Source organism: Rattus norvegicus, chromosome 1 (assembly GCF_036323735.1).
Source record: "Rattus norvegicus strain BN/NHsdMcwi chromosome 1, GRCr8, whole genome shotgun sequence".
Taxonomy (NCBI): domain Eukaryota; kingdom Metazoa; phylum Chordata; class Mammalia; order Rodentia; family Muridae; genus Rattus; species Rattus norvegicus.
The window spans coordinates 79,661,244-79,677,291 of record NC_086019.1 but is presented as its reverse complement, the minus strand read 5'-3'; the positions used below and the strand labels follow the sequence as shown (position 1 = coordinate 79,677,291).

The 16,048-nt window shown below is 39.3% G+C and overlaps 1 pseudogene; it reads right to left on the bottom strand.

Annotated features, from left to right (window-relative positions):
* Positions 1–16,048, bottom strand: part of Vmn2r116l-ps28 (vomeronasal 2, receptor 116 like, pseudogene 28) — a 60,697-nt pseudogene that overhangs the window by 27,475 nt on the left and 17,174 nt on the right.

Below are 16,048 nucleotides of genomic sequence, written 5' to 3'. Positions count from 1 at the left end.
TCAGCCACACAGTCAAGGCTTCAAGTTTCTCTCTATGGCCATGCCAGACTCAATTCTTCATGGCCTCCTTTATTCTTCCTTTCTGGAATCTGTGACCTTCTGGAGACCACACCTAGCAGAAGGCCTACCATGTCTTTGATTAATAAGTACTGTGGAACTACATAGATTGACATAAGCATAAGTCTAATTTCATCCACTAATTTTCTCAATATCTATCAAAGTCACCCAAAGAGAAATAATGTGATGAATTGTCCCGCGCGCGACCTCCCGCCAGCAAGAAGCACGCGGACATTTAGAAATCCTTACTGTGACCACTTATTAATCTTAGAAGAGGAAAAAGCCACACCATGCCAACATGGCGCGCTTATAAAACCCTAGTGCGGCGCACCCACACCTGATTGGTTGTTACCCATGATCTCATAAGGCACGCCCTGGAGTGGGCAAAGACCTGGCATGAAGGCACTCTTGCACATGCGCACAGTTAACTTCCTGAAAGGGGGGCCGGCTGGCGTGGCGAAGGTTGGCGCCATCTTGTAATGGCGGAGGCTATCCTGGCCTACCACGTGGGGCGCAGTGGAAGACAGCGCCATCTAGTGGTGGCGAATGTTATTGCGGCCCTCTACATCTCACCCTTATAATTTATATAATTTTATAACAGACATGATCACCCTATCGCGTGCAATGAGGAAACCTCAGCGATGTGCAAGGGCTGATCAAAGGATCACTGAGTCTCTCTCAATCCCAGTGTAATGGATCCACAGATCCATGGGGTGCAGGAGCAGAGAACTCAGATACAGAGAGAGTCCCTCTCCTCCCAGTGTAATGGATCCACAGATCCATGGGGTGCAGGAGCAGGGAACTCAGATACAGAGAGAGTCCTGAGCAAGATAACCAAATTCCAGGGGAGGCCCCTAGTATAATGGCCACAAGTGCTTGAGTGATAACGGCCTTGACACGTTACTGTTGAGATCTGAGTTTGTAAACCAACCATGGTATGAATACTGATCCACAGCATAGGGCTGTATCAAACAGAGCCACTCCTGATAAGTAGTGGGCACCTCATTTGGTCCTCCTCAGCTGTTACCACCAAGGGCCATAGTCAAGCCACTCCTATAATAAAATTTAGAATTCTCAATTGTTAGTAACTACTCCAGAAAGTTCACCCACTGTACTTGTCTAACAATAGATTGGGGGAGGATAACTCCAGACACTGCAGACACAATGTCTGCAGCAGTAATGGCTGCTACAATAGCAGCAAAAGTGTCAAGGTCTTTTCCAGGACAGTTCAGGATCAGTCATTCTTCTCTGGAACAACCAGCAGGCAATGGAACCATTTCTGAGATCTGTATAACCAGGACAGAGTTCTCCAGTCACTGTAGCTTTACACAGGTAGCTTTCTGTGAAGCTACGGTCTGTAAAATGACAACACCAGTTACCAGTTAAGGCAGCAAGAGTCACCAGAGAAATGAAGGGACAGCAACGGCTGGAGTCCAGTCTTCCCCAGCAAGCAGCAGTGTGCAGAGTCTGAGCATAGGCCACAGTGGGACGGGAACACACGCAGCGGTAACACTGACTGCAGCAACGGGAAAATCTCTGTGATGACAAAAGGTGAAGGGGGGATCTTCCATCTTCCTTTCAGGGCAGAGGAATGACTCTAGGGACCCGAACCACGAGAGCTGAATCTTCATGTAACCAGGATCAGCAAGTCTCAGCAACCACTCAGGCAGCTGGCACACTCTTGTAGCATCCTGTAGAAAAAACACAAACATTCCCTCTTCCCCATATAAAATATCTGGACAGGAACATGTCAATAAGTGGATCTCTCTATTTCACCTAGGCAGAAGTATGTCTAGTTGTAGGGTGCCATAAACTTTGGCATCCAAAATTTTAAAATTGAAATAAAAGGAGCATATTTTGGCATACATGGATAACTCCCCCTTTTTATATATTAAGATATAGTAAAGATATTATTTATTAAGGTAAGTCCTCAAGGATTAAGTTGAGGACACTGAGCACTTGTATTTATAAATTGACTTGTATGTCAAATTATTGTCTCCAGCATAATTGTTTTGGATATATAAAGAATGAGATTTTTTCACTAATTGTTCTTATGTAAGGCCTATAATCTGTCTGGAATCTTGTCCTCCCTTGTTAAAGAGCCCAGGCAATCTAGTTTGAGTTCTTAAATGTCCTATAAAGGAACAGTATTTAGTGTTCTTAACCACTAAGCCATTTTTCTAGCACCTCACAAACTTTATTTACCTAAACATAAGCATTAATTAGAAACGTCAAATCTTGTAAATATTGTCCAGATTCAGTCTTACTAGAAATCCCTGAGCTGGGTGAAGCTGGGAGTTGAAGGTAAGCAAATGGAGTCTTCCTCTTTTCGTGAGGGTGTGTTATCAACTCCATTAACATTTTTAAAGAGCTGGGTCTATGGTTTTGTTTAGTTGTCTGAGCCAGAGCACTGAAAGGACAGTGAGTTGTCAGACAAATTTACACTGAAATCACTCACTGATTTCATGTAGAAAACTTGCCTCTAATAAAGCATTAGGTAATTGAAATCAATTGTAAACCACAAGCCACACATTGGCTATCAGTATGTGAATAGAAAGTTTGATTTAAAAACAGTGGCTATACCACGGAATTTAATAATCTGTGTTGAAGCAATAGAAACTCAAGAGAATAAACAAGTGATCCAATCATACCTGTAGCCTTTTCATTAGATGAACCACCTATAAATACACTAAGACATTTCCTATGGGTAGTACGCACAAATATGTAGGAAGTACAAAAGCATGTAAAGAGTAAAATTATCAATTTTGCCTGAAAAATTTGTATATGTAATAGGCCAAATATCAGTATTTAGTAGTAACGAATTAACTGTTGTTTGGAATAAGATATGTTTTACCAGGTTTCTATTCAAAATACTTTCATGACTTCAGTCCACAACTCTGTACTAACACAGCTGAAGCTTTATCTCCAATGTGTATAACAAAGACCTAAGTCCTCTGGTAAGGTAAGGTACTTAGTCAATTAACATATCTTTAGTAGCTTAAAATTAGTTTCAAATATTCTTATTTGGAGTAGTGTAACAGCTACTCCCCAAATATTAAAGCTCATTTTAAGAGCAAAGGTTTGTAGTAAAATTTTCTATATACATTGAAAGATTTAAGTTCTAACTTCTTACACTGAAGAAGCAACAAAATTGTATAATATAAGTCTATTAGCCACTTTTAATGATATCACTCTATGGACTCTCTAAAACTGTAAGCAAGCTCATGAAATGAAAACTCAAAATCAGTCCTCTAAATCTATCTTGAAATGGCAGTTGGAGTAAGTCAACTGGCTGTAATGTTCTCACAAGTTCCAAAACCTCATCAATCCTTCGTAAATCTTGTAACAATCTCTACCTGTATGATTTTTCCTTAATTAAAGATAAGTTTGAGTTAGTGTAACGTTAGCGATCTTTAATCACAATCCTTAAATTTTCCTTGTAACACTAGAGCACCACCACAAGGTCACCTGAGTTCTGAGTACCTGACTAGGCAGCTGTTCTCCAGGGCAGTGGAAATTAGCATTAAAATACAGATAACTTCAGGGCAAGCCACAACTTTGGAAAGCAAAACTCAACCTCCAACAAACAATCTAGTCTCCAAGGCACCCCAGGTCTATCTATTATGTTACAAAGTTTGACTGTCAATTCTTACATTTGGATGCACAATGGTGCGGTCTCCAATACCTCAACAAGGGACAATGTCCTAAATTCTTTCAGAAGCCTGGTTCCTAGAATAAGAATTCCATAAAAACATTACTCAATTTAGACCTGTCTCCCTAGGTTGGCCCATGTCACACGCTATCTAGAATGACTTCATCCAGATTACCAGCTTTATGTCAACCTTTTGTTACCAATATTATACCTTTTTAACCATATCCAATAACTTGAAAGCCAATAGTCCATAACCAAGGCAAGTAGAGCATATATATACATTTAAAACCAATGAGAAACAAAATTGAAGTGGCTACACCTATCTTTAATATTTAGACCAAACACCATTTTTGTCCTTTTAGCTATGATTTTAAGAAAAGCACCTTGTCACCTGTTGAGTCAAAATAATAAGTCAGGGATTTTTCTACGAGAAACAGCTATCAACTCATGTATCGAAGAGGCTGAGAAGCTGTTGGCGCTTTTAAGATCAGCTCGTGTAGACGCTTAGACTCTGGCCAGCTTTTCCAGCTAATCTAGCCACCTGGCTCCAGGCACAGGGCTCTAAAAACCTGATTGAAACTGTTTTTTATTCATTTGTTCCTTTTTGAAACGAGTTAAAACCAAGTCAAGGTGTGTACTACCGGCAGATAAAGTTTTTACCATTTTTTCTTTTGAACATGAAACATAAAACATTTAAACAACGAGAAACAAAAACCACAGACATACACTGACAGACATGGGGACATCCTGGTGCACCAGAGACAATCAATAGACAAAGAGGGAAAAAGCCAGATGGTGTTCACGGTGACTATCCACTTGGGTGGAGTTGATATGGGCGATGGATTATCTCAATTCCTGGACTAGTCCACCAACGTGTTGAAACCCAATTCCTGTAAGATACTGAGATATATTATCTGAGCGGCACGACCGACATTCGCCAATGGTATGGAAGTGAAACACAGCCCTGAGTATTTTTACTCACAACCCAATTATATTAACTCTATCAGGCTGTGCACGGACACTGAGATGTCCTTTTGTTTGATACTCCTGGATAAATTTTCAGGCGGTCTGCCTCTATCAAATCTGATCAGTATGACTCTGTAAAGCTGTCGCGTCAGCGCCTGGACGCCGCGGCGTCCCCAGAGCTGGCGCCGGACCTTAAGCACACTTCTAACAGGCACAAAGACAAAATTTTTCTCCCAAAATACTGTGTTCCTTTTACCTCCTCCCTTCTCACCCGGGGCGTTCTTTCCCCAATCTTTCACTTCCAAATTGGAAGGGTCTGGTGCTTGAGATCGATCAGTTCGTTGCAACTTTTCACTACCCTCTGTTTCTGACCCTCTGTCGCCTCGCCCTTCCCCCAACACTCTCCGCTTTGCTGTTATAGCTGGGCAGTTCCCACGAGACCTCTGACGCCGTTTGGCGGTAACTAGAAACTCAAAGGTCAATAGAAACAACTCGAGGGTTGCCAGAGCAACCATAGCGGCACCTGCCGCGTCCGGCAGGGGACTGAGCTGGAGCAGATCAAGGCTAAACATAGTCTCTCAGAGTTTTTTACCTGCATTCCACAGTTTCTGGATTTCTTCCGTGAAACGGAGGCTTCCTCTTGGCACCAGCGATGATGTAGCTTTTTTGTGTCCCGGGTTCTCGGCACCAAATGTCCCGCGCGCGATCTCCCGCTGGCAAGAAGCACGCGGACATTTAGAAATCCTTACTGTGACCACTTTATTAATGTTAGAAGAGGAAAAAGCCACACCTTGCCAACATGGCGCGCTTATAAAACCCTAGTGCGGCGCACCCACACCTGATTGGTTGTTACCCATGATCTCATAAGGCACGCCCTGGAGTGGGCAAAGACCTGGCATGAAGGCACTCTTGCACATGCGCACAGTTAACTTCCTGAAAGGGGGGCCGGCTGGCGCGGCGAAGGTTGGCGCCATCTTGTAATGGCGGAGGCTATCCTGGCCTACCACGTGGGGCGAAGTGGAAGACAGCGCCATCTAGTGGTGGCGAATGTTATTGCGGCCCTCTACAACGAATCCTTTGCCTATGATGACTCACACGGGGGAATAAGAAGAAGTCAAAGCATCTAAAAAAGCTTATAGATGACATCCAATTCAGTCCTGTAAGCAGAAATGAGCACATAGTCTCTTCATTACAGTCATAATTAGGGAAAAGCTTATAAAGTTTTTCTTTAAATACATAGAGTGCAGTTTTTCCATTACAATAGTTCAAAGTATGTTTTATAACCAAAGACATATTTGGTAAAAGGTCAAGATTTTTGTTGATTTCATCCATTGAAAAGGCTAATGCCAAGGAATATTTGTGGTTTTGAGCTGTTTTTCTGTAAAAGAGCACAGTTTTTATTATGGACAGATGTCTATAAATGATCATTTGTATTCTGTATTGGAAGTTTCTGCATCTGACCTCTAACATGGAAACAACTGACTGTTATTGAGAGATTTGGTTGACATGATAACCTAGGAAATAAACATTTTAAAAGTTCATGTCAGTGTGTTTCCCATAAATATGTATGGGATTTACCTCTTTTACAGAGAGGATTTCCATTTCTGTTTTTGAGTGCTTGAACAGAAGTTAAAGAGAAAACCACAGATATGGACAAAACAGTAATCCTTACCATGTCTTCATTTTGAAAATATTAAGTAATATAAAAAATCAGTGTGTTATGAGAACCAGTGAGTTCATGATACTTTTTTGTGAAATAATTGAATTGGTTATGGAAGGGAAAACATGACTTGTTTACCAGTGCATAATAGTCTTTCTGCAGCAAGATTTGCTTTCCTTACTTACAATGATTTCTAATTAGTGGCTAATATTCTTAACATGCCCCATCTTATCTATCCACATCTTATTAATTTTTCATAGTCCAGTCTTATCCCTGTCCCAGGCCACCCTCCCACTATTCCTTATCCCATTTCTCCTGCCCAATCTCCAACAGGTTTTCCCCACATCACACCCCATCAGACCTCCCCACTACCTGGGTTTTCAAGACTCACAAGGGTTAGGTGCATCTTCTCCTAGGTATTCCTCTCCTGTATATCTGTCTTGGGCTTTGTATCAGCTAGTGTATGCTGCCTGTTTGGTAACTCAGACTCTGGGATATCTCAGTAGTTGAAGTTAACTGGGATTGCTGGTCTTTCTCTGTGGTTTCTATGTCCTTCAAGGTCTTCCAGCCTTTCTCTATTTCAACCACATGTGTTAATAACTTCTGTCCATTGGTTGGATATATTTATGAGTGACAGATTCATTCACCTGCTTCTTGAGCATCTTAGAGGGCAAATATCCTAGGTTTCTGTCTATAAGAATACCATAGTTCAATAATAATGTCAAGCCTTTGAACTTCTCCTTGAGCTGTATCCCAATTTGGGCCAGTCACTGGATCTCCTTTCCCCAATTCTCATCTCCATTATTGTTCCTACAGATTTTTTAGACAGGAACACTTCTTGTTCTGTCTTACCTCTTAATAGTGATATTCTCTATATGCCTATGGTGAGTATTTTGGTTCAAAGCACAGCAAGCAGAAAAGTGTACAACTGAAAATACTTTTAGAGAATAACTGATTCTAACAAGATTCAAATGAATCTTTCTATAAGATAAAACATTAAAAGATGATAGTCCCTTTCAGACAAACCAGAATGCAAAGACCCTGACTTCCTGACAAGTTGCTAGGAAGGGAACAGACCCAGCAGAATTGAGTGAAAAGGCTTAGAATAACTGAGATTTTTGGAAAGAACACTTATAAAATGGTTGTGCTAACAGAAAATGATCAAAAATATTAATGTAGGTAATCTGAAAGTTCCCTAAATTGCACTTTAGTGTTATTTATATATTGGTCTGCCATGGGATCTATATTTGGTGAGTAAAGAGTCCTCTGTGTCTCCAAAGGAATGTTTTGTCACATAACAAGTGGAATATGGGTATAATAGCATAAACCCTTACTAAGTTTAACTTTAGGCCCACAGATACATGTAGCTAGCTAACACCCTTCATCAGAGAAGCTATTCTTCATCAGAAATGGGTAACACTATAGAAAACCCATAATTGTATACAAGGTAGAGATTCACAAATTTTGGTGAGACTAACTCCAATGGATTCATCTATATCACAAGTTCTTCATGAATGATCACAGAGCATTACAGAAATGAGTGTCTAAAGATTGAAAGTCAGAATATCAGAATATTTGCCATGAGGCTTGCTTTCCCAAAATGACTGAAAAAAACAAAATCTGAACAAAGGAAATATTAGCAAACATGGTAATGTTTAATTGAGAACATTTTCTACGGTCACATTTTTGGACAAAGAATTACAGGCTACTTGATAACTATAGAGCTAGGGATTATTAGCTTTCACAAGAAGGATCTACCTAATGTATTGACTAAAAGACAGTAGTCACCATGGTAAAATACATACACAACAAGCACTAAAAGAGACATAGAAGGTTATAGACATATGTTTTCCATATAAATACATATATATTTGCACTAGCTTGCAGCTGTGTTACAGTTCAGAGGTTTAAACCTTTCTTGTCATGGCAGGAAGAATGATGAAATAAATATTACACATAAACACACACACACACACACACACACACACATATATATTTGGAAAAGACATTTGCAGATTTGGTTTTGTCATGGAATATTTGTGAAGAAGAAGCTAACAGAATGAGTGAGGCACTGAAGAAGTCGCAGAGAGGGCTGGGATTTGGAAAGGATCAGGCAAAGACAGGAAGTATAGGAATGATGAAGTTTAATATATATAATTTTTATGAATAGATGCCTAGGACAATAACTTCTCTCCTTCCCCAACCAGCTAATGCATTTATCACCCATTTATTTCCATTTACGTCATGGAACATTGCCGGTAGCCTGGTCCTTAGGTTCATGTGACCCTCATCTTCTGTGTTTGGGTTAATCCCCTGCACTTGACTATCTCACAGAATCTTCTCTGCCAGGTATCCCAACTTCTATTCTTGCTTCAAAACATTGAACCTGTTTTTTTTATTGAAAGGTGAAGAATCCATACAGTGCAGAGGAGATCCCTCCCTTATATTTCTCCCCCTTGTAGACCAACAAAAGGCTTTTCTCTAACATTGATAAATTATGTACAATAAGAATAATTACAAAATTATATTTTTATTAAAATTTATTAGAAAAATTTATTATCACCATTACCAAAATATTTATTTAAGATGAAATCTCATATAGTATCTAACTTGTATTACTTTTGTGTCTATTATACAGAAATAAATAATTATTTAGCTTAATATAGATAGTAATTAAAGTGGATTAAAGGAACTGACACTATTAAAATTTTGAACCCCTTTTGAATATTTGAGTATATGTAACAGAACAAAATTTAAAAGTCAAATAATGATGTAAAACCTATATTGTGTTAGAATAAAATGCAAATAAGGAGGATGAGATGTCCACTAATTGTCCCTAAGTTCTTTGTTCCATAAGCCATGCTTTAGATATATTTCAGGAACAGAATGTATAGAGAACGTTATTCTGTATATAAGTTGTTATGTAAACAATTGTACATCATAAGAACTGTACATCTACCATGAAATATTCATGAAAAACTAAGTCATTATGAATTTTGGAGTCAAATGAGTTGATATTGAGAATATCATCCCAAATTAAGTAACCCAGGCCCCAAAGAGCATGAGTGTTATTTATTTTCCTATAAGTACATATTAGCCATAAAATAGAGGATACCCATGCCACACTCCACAGACCCCAAAAACCTGGATATGAAGGAGGACATAAGAACAGATGCTTAAGCCTCACTTAGGAAGTTCAATGGAAAGTTGTGGAAGGCAGATTGAGGGATGGAACTGGGAGGTGGATGATATAGTGTGGGGAGTTAGATATTGGAGTCAGTTGTGTGAAGTTCGAAGATGAATGGTTTGATGTCAATTAGACTGAATGGAAATCTGCAGCCAATGGGCAAGGGTAGGGAGGGATACTCTCCAGGAAGAGATAGAGTCCTGGATTATGTGAGGTACTTACAAGTCAATGGATATAACTTAGGTAAGACTAAGAGCATCAAAGATATGAAGCCATGGTAGACTGCCTCTTATGGCCATTCAGGAAAACCAGTGATGTTATAGGAATTCCAGACCACCCATAAGATTTTCTACGAAAAATTATCCTGTCTACAAGAATTAATGCGATTGTGAATGTAACAGGATGGAGAAGACACTGAGGGACCTAGCCGAAGATGAAGCATTTTACATGGACAAGTACCAATCCCTGACAGTATAAAAAATGCTGTTATTCTGGTAGACAGGAGTCAAAGATTGCTGCACTCTGAGAAGCTCCACAGAGCAGCTTACACAGATACAGCATTCACAGCCAAACACTTCATGGAGCTTGGGGATTCATATTAAGTTATATGAGGAAAGATTATAGCCCCTAAAATGATTTGAAAATCATAGCAATACCAACAGAATCAAATGACCTGGACATCTGAGGCTCTCAGATAATGAACCACTAATCAAATAGCATATACTGACTGGACCTAGGCTTCTCTGTATATAAGTAACAGATGTGCAGCTTGGGTGTCAAACACTGGTAAAAGGGCTATCCCAAGAACTGTTGCCTATATGATGGTTATATTTTACAGCTCAGCTGCCTTGTATGGTATAGTTGGAGAGGAAACAACTATCTTTGCAGATATTTGTAGTTCACAGTTGGGAAGATACCTAGGATGTCACTACATGTTTAGAGCAGAAGATCAGTAATGGTGAAAGGATAGTGGTTTGGGGTGACAATAAGTCATACAGTGTGCAGGATGTAAAGTTAGCAAGTAAAAATGAAAGAAAGAAAGGAAGAAAGGAAGGAAGAAAGAAAGGAAGGAAGGAAGGAAGGAAGGAAGGAAGGGAGGAAGAAAGAAAGAAAGAAAGAAAGAAAGAAAGAAAGAAAGAAAGAAAGAAAGAAAGAAAGAAAAAAAGAAAGAAAGAAAGAAAAAAGGAAGAAAAGAAGTGGAAAAGGAAGAGAATATGGAAGACGAGGAAGGGAATGAAATTGACCTTACGTTTCTTATTTTAAAAATGCCATCAAAAGGTATGTGTGCACATGTGTGTAGGGGGCTATGTTTGCATGTATGTATGAATATTGTTACATTCTATATATCTATATATTTGCATATATTAACTTGGGAGTTGAAAAACATCAGATATTTTTGAAGAATGATACAATATGATGTAAGCTGTACGGTATGTCTTGAGAACAGTATCCTATTCTTCTAGAAGAACACACAGTGTTGTAAACCATTAACCTACCTGCTCAGAACAGTACAAAAATATTTAAATAATGAAATGAAAATTATTTTTTATTATTATATTTAATCTTTTTCTATAGGCAGGGCACTATTTATCTCTTTCTCTCATTCTGTATTCCAACAGCTCCTCATCCCATTCTTTTTATTCTATTATTTTATTAGATATATTTCTTTACTTACATTTCAAATGTTATTCCCTTTCTCAGTTTCAGATCCATAAGTCCCCATACTCTATCCTCCCACTCCCCCATACAGGTATTCCACCTATCCATCCCCTTTACTGCCCCCCCCCTGCATATTTCCCTGAACTAAAGGTCTAACCTTGGCAGGACCAAGGATTTCCCCTTCCACTGGTGTCACAACAAGGCTATTTTCTGCTATATATGCAGTTGGAACCCTGGGTCAGTCCATGTACAGACTTTCGGTAGTGGTCTAGTCCCTCGAGCTCTGGTTGGTTAGCATTGTTGTTCTTGTGGGGTTGCAAGCTCCTTCAACTCTTTCAATCCTTCTTGTAATTCCTGTCAAAGGGTTCCTGTTTTCAGTTCAGTGTTTTGCTGCTACCATTGGCCTCTGTATTGGACATGTTCTGGATGTGTCTCTCAGGAGAGATCTATATCCGATCCCTTTCAGCATGTATTTTCTAGCTTCATCAATCTTATCTAGTTATGGTGGCTGTATATATATGGGCCACATGTGGGTCAGGCCCTGAATGACCTTTCCTTGAGTCGCTGCTCTAAACTTTGCTTCTAATTCCCTTCCTCTGAATAAATTTTTTCTCTTTTAAGGAGTTCCCACTCCTTCTTAAAATGTATCTGAATATTGGTCATCCTTCTTCTTGAGCTTCCTGCAGTCTGTGGATTGCATTTTGAGTAGTTCCAGGTTTTGGGCTAATATCCACTCATCAATTAGTACATACCAAGTATGCTTTTCTGTGATTGGGTTACCTCATGCAGGAAGTATATCAAGGATCTCCACATCAAACCAGATACACTCAAACTAATAGAATTAAAACTGGGGAAGAGTCTTGAACACATGGGCACTGGGGAAAATTTCCTGACCAAAACACCAACGTCTTATACTCTAAGATCAAGAATTGACAAATGAGACCTCATAAAACTTCAAAGCTTCTGTAAGGCAAAAGAAACTGTCATTAGGACAAAACGGCAACCAACAGATTGGGGAAAGATCTTTACCAATCCTACATCTGATAGAGGGCTAATATCCAAAATATATAAAGAACTCAGGAAGTTAGACTGCAGAGAGACAAATAACCCTATTCAAATTGGGGTACAGAGGTAAACAAAACATTCTTGGCTGAGGATTTTCAAATGGCCAAAAAGCACCTAAAGAAATGTTCAACATATGCTTCACTCCTTCTTTAAAAGGGGAACAAGAATACCCTTGGCAGGGATTAGAGAGGCAAAGATTAAAACAGAGACTGAAGGAATACCCATTCAGAGCCTGCCCCACATGTGGCCCATACATATACAGCCACCCAATTAGACAAGATGGATGAAGCAAAGAAGTGCAGACCGACAGGAGCCGGATGTAGATCACTCCTGAGAGACACAGCAGAATACAGCAAATACAGAGGCGAATGCCAGCAGCAAACCACTGAACTGAGAATAGGACCCCCGTTGAAGGAATCAGAGAAAGAACTGGAAGAGCTTGAAGGGGCTCGAGACCCCATATGTACAACAATGCCAAGCAACCAGAGCTTCCAGGGACTAAGCCACTATCTAAAGACTATACATGGACTGACCCTGGACTCTGACCTCATAGGTAGCAATGAATATCCTAGTAAGAGCACCAGTGGAAGGGGAAGCCCTGGGTCCTGCTAAGACTGAATCCCCAGTGAACTAGACTGTTGGGGGGAGGGCGGCAATGGTGGGAAGGTGGGGAGGGGAACACCCATAACGAAGGGGAGGGGGGAGGGGGATGTTTGCCCGGAAACCGGAAAAGGGAATAACACTCGAAATGTATATAAGAAATACTCAAGTTAATAAAAAAAAAAAGAAATGTTCAACATCCTTAGTCATCAGGGAAATGCAAATCAAAATCACCCTGAGATTCACCTCTCACAAGTCAGAATGGCTAAGTTAAAAATCTCAGATGACAGCAGATGCTGGTGAGGATTTGAAGAAAGAGGAACACTCCTCCGTTGTTGGTGGGATTGCAAACTGGTACAACCACTCTGAAAATCAGTCTGGAGGTTCCTCAGAAAATTGGACATTGCTCTACCTGAGGACCCAGCTATATCTCTCCTGTGGATATACCCAAATATTCTCCAACATATAGCAAGACATATGCTCCATTATGTTCATAGCAGCCTTATTTATTATAGCCAGAAGCTGGAAAGAACCGAAATGCCCTTCAACAGAGGAATGGATTAAAAAATGTGGTACAGCTACACAATGGAGTACTACTCAGGTATTAAAAACAATGACTTCATGAAATTCATAGACAAGTGGAATGAACTAGAAAATATCCTCATCCCATTCTTTTTCCCCCATCTCCAAGAGGATATACCCATTTTCCCACATCCCCACACCTCTCCGGATCTTCATATTTTCTAGGGTGTCAAGTCTTTTAAGGGTGAGGTGCATCTTCTCTCACTGAGGCCAGAACAGGTAGTGCTCTGCTGTATATGTGTCTGGGGCTTCAGACCAGCTGGTTCATGGTACCGGTTGTCAACTCAGAGGCTGAGAGATCTTGGGGTTTCAACACTTTTAGATCTTGATATGGGGTTACCCTCTGCACAACTACTTCCAGCCTTTTTCTTATCCAACCACAGGGCCAACTGACTTCTGTGCATTGGGTTCCTGACTCATTCAGGTGATTCTCGAGCCTCTATAAAGGCAGCAATGCTAGCCTCCTTTCTGTAAGTACATCATACCATCAGTTAAAGTATCAGAACTTGGAGCCTCCTCTTAAATTTGGACCCAATCTGAGATGATCACTGGATTTCACCTCCCTCTGTCTCTTCTCAATCTTTTCCCTGTAGTACTTTTTCCCTGTAGACAAGAACAATACTTGGTCAGAGATTTTGACTGTGGAATAGCAACCCATCCCTCCACTTGATGCACTATCTTTCTATTGGGGGCGGATTATTCAAATTCCCTCTACACACTGTACAGGACTTCATCTAAAGTTCCCTCTCTTTGAATCCTGAATTCTCTCCCCTTTCAGCTCTTTGGTACATTCTAGAGGTTCCCTCAACTCCCCAGGTCCCAAGGTTCTCTATTTCAATTCATTCCATTGAATTTCAGTTCACACATTGAACTGGAGTTTTATTAAATTTTAATTTTTAAACCTATAAACGTTTTTCAAATCTATAAATGATAGAAGTTAGTGATAAAATTAAACATATTTCCAATTGTCCCTTAACATTAGATGTCCAAAAGTAAAGCACATATGATTGACGTATACATAGGGGTTAGGTACCCAGAGCAGAATAAGGACATGGCCTATAAACATAAAGAGAGGATGACTACAGAGATAGCGGGGTCTACTCATCAATGTTAGCCTATAGAAGACTGTGATGAAGAAATAAGAACCAGTAAAATACAATGTTACATGTGTATGAAATTGCTATAATGTATTTTATTACATTGTATTTTATAGAACAATGACATCATAATCATAATAAAGAGATTGTAATAATGTGTTCCATGAACAATGAACAGCATTGGAAATCTTAAATTCCATGTTTAAAAAGAAGTATTCTTATGTTCTGTGAAAAATTACTCTGGTTATGTCCTAAATATCTAACAATTAGACAAAGAAGTACAGTTACTTGCAAAATCAATGATGGTAAACGTGTTAAAATTTTATTTTAAATTATCAACAAGAATCAGAGGAAAATATCAACCCTGTTCAGCTCAAGTCTAATGATATAAAACACCTATTACCCTCCACACGAAATAATTGGTCTGTATTTACCTTGAACTCTATATATACTATATTATCCTAGGAGATGCCTATGCCCAAATTCATCAGTACAATTATGAATCTAAAGGCATATTCTTAAATGAACCTTGGATACTAGGCACAGAAAATTCCTACAAATGTATGAGGTACTGTGATGGCAGATTTTCAATCCATTTTTTTTTGTTCTACCACATTAAATAACCTAGGATCTGCAAGAAAACTGCTGCTGTAGCTTTTCCTGACACTTGACCATGAAATATCTCCTGAGAAAGCCTGAGTTTTTCTCATCCTAAAAAGTATCCTTTTCTGTTTCCATTTTTTACCTCTCCCATATTTCACTTGTTATATTTTGTTACAAAACAAGCCACTGCAGTGAAAATGATAGGATGAATGCAGATTTTTACGTCACCCTCTTATTCTCCACATCAAAAGTGCCAATATTTTAAACACTGCAATAGCAGATATTTCTTCAAGCCTTCTCTATACTTTCTTCATTATTTCAAAGATATTAAATAGGCAAATCCTAATGGTATAGGATTTTTCTCCCCCTGCCTTGGAATCACTTCACAAACCTAGTCTACCTTCATTCTTAAGTGTCACATCCTAATTCCTCAAAACATGTTTTAACTGGAATTCGCAGTATCCAAAAGTAGAATTCCAATAGAAAAATTTTATTAGGCAACACAAATCCACCAAACTCCAAAAATCAAGGAAAGAAGCATAGACCAAAATGCATAACACCCATTTAACACAAAACAAAGCAGATTTCAGAATCTGGAATGTAATCTTTCTAATCATCTGTATCTAGACATATGCATAAAAACACGATTGAATACAGAAAGGACAAAATGTCTCTTGTAGAGTCCAGAATCTCTACTATAGTCCTCCCCTTTCATGATAACTCACAAAATACACAAGATCCAGAACTTAAAAGAGCAATTAATAATAAGACAGATGTTTTCAAAAATTATATACATTCCAAACATTGCTACCCTTCCCAAGTTCTTCAACCAATCCCAGGTTCCCGTTGCTTCCGAAAGGGAGTTCTCCCAACCAACTAAACCTACCTCATTACCACAAGTACCTCTGCTCCATGGGACA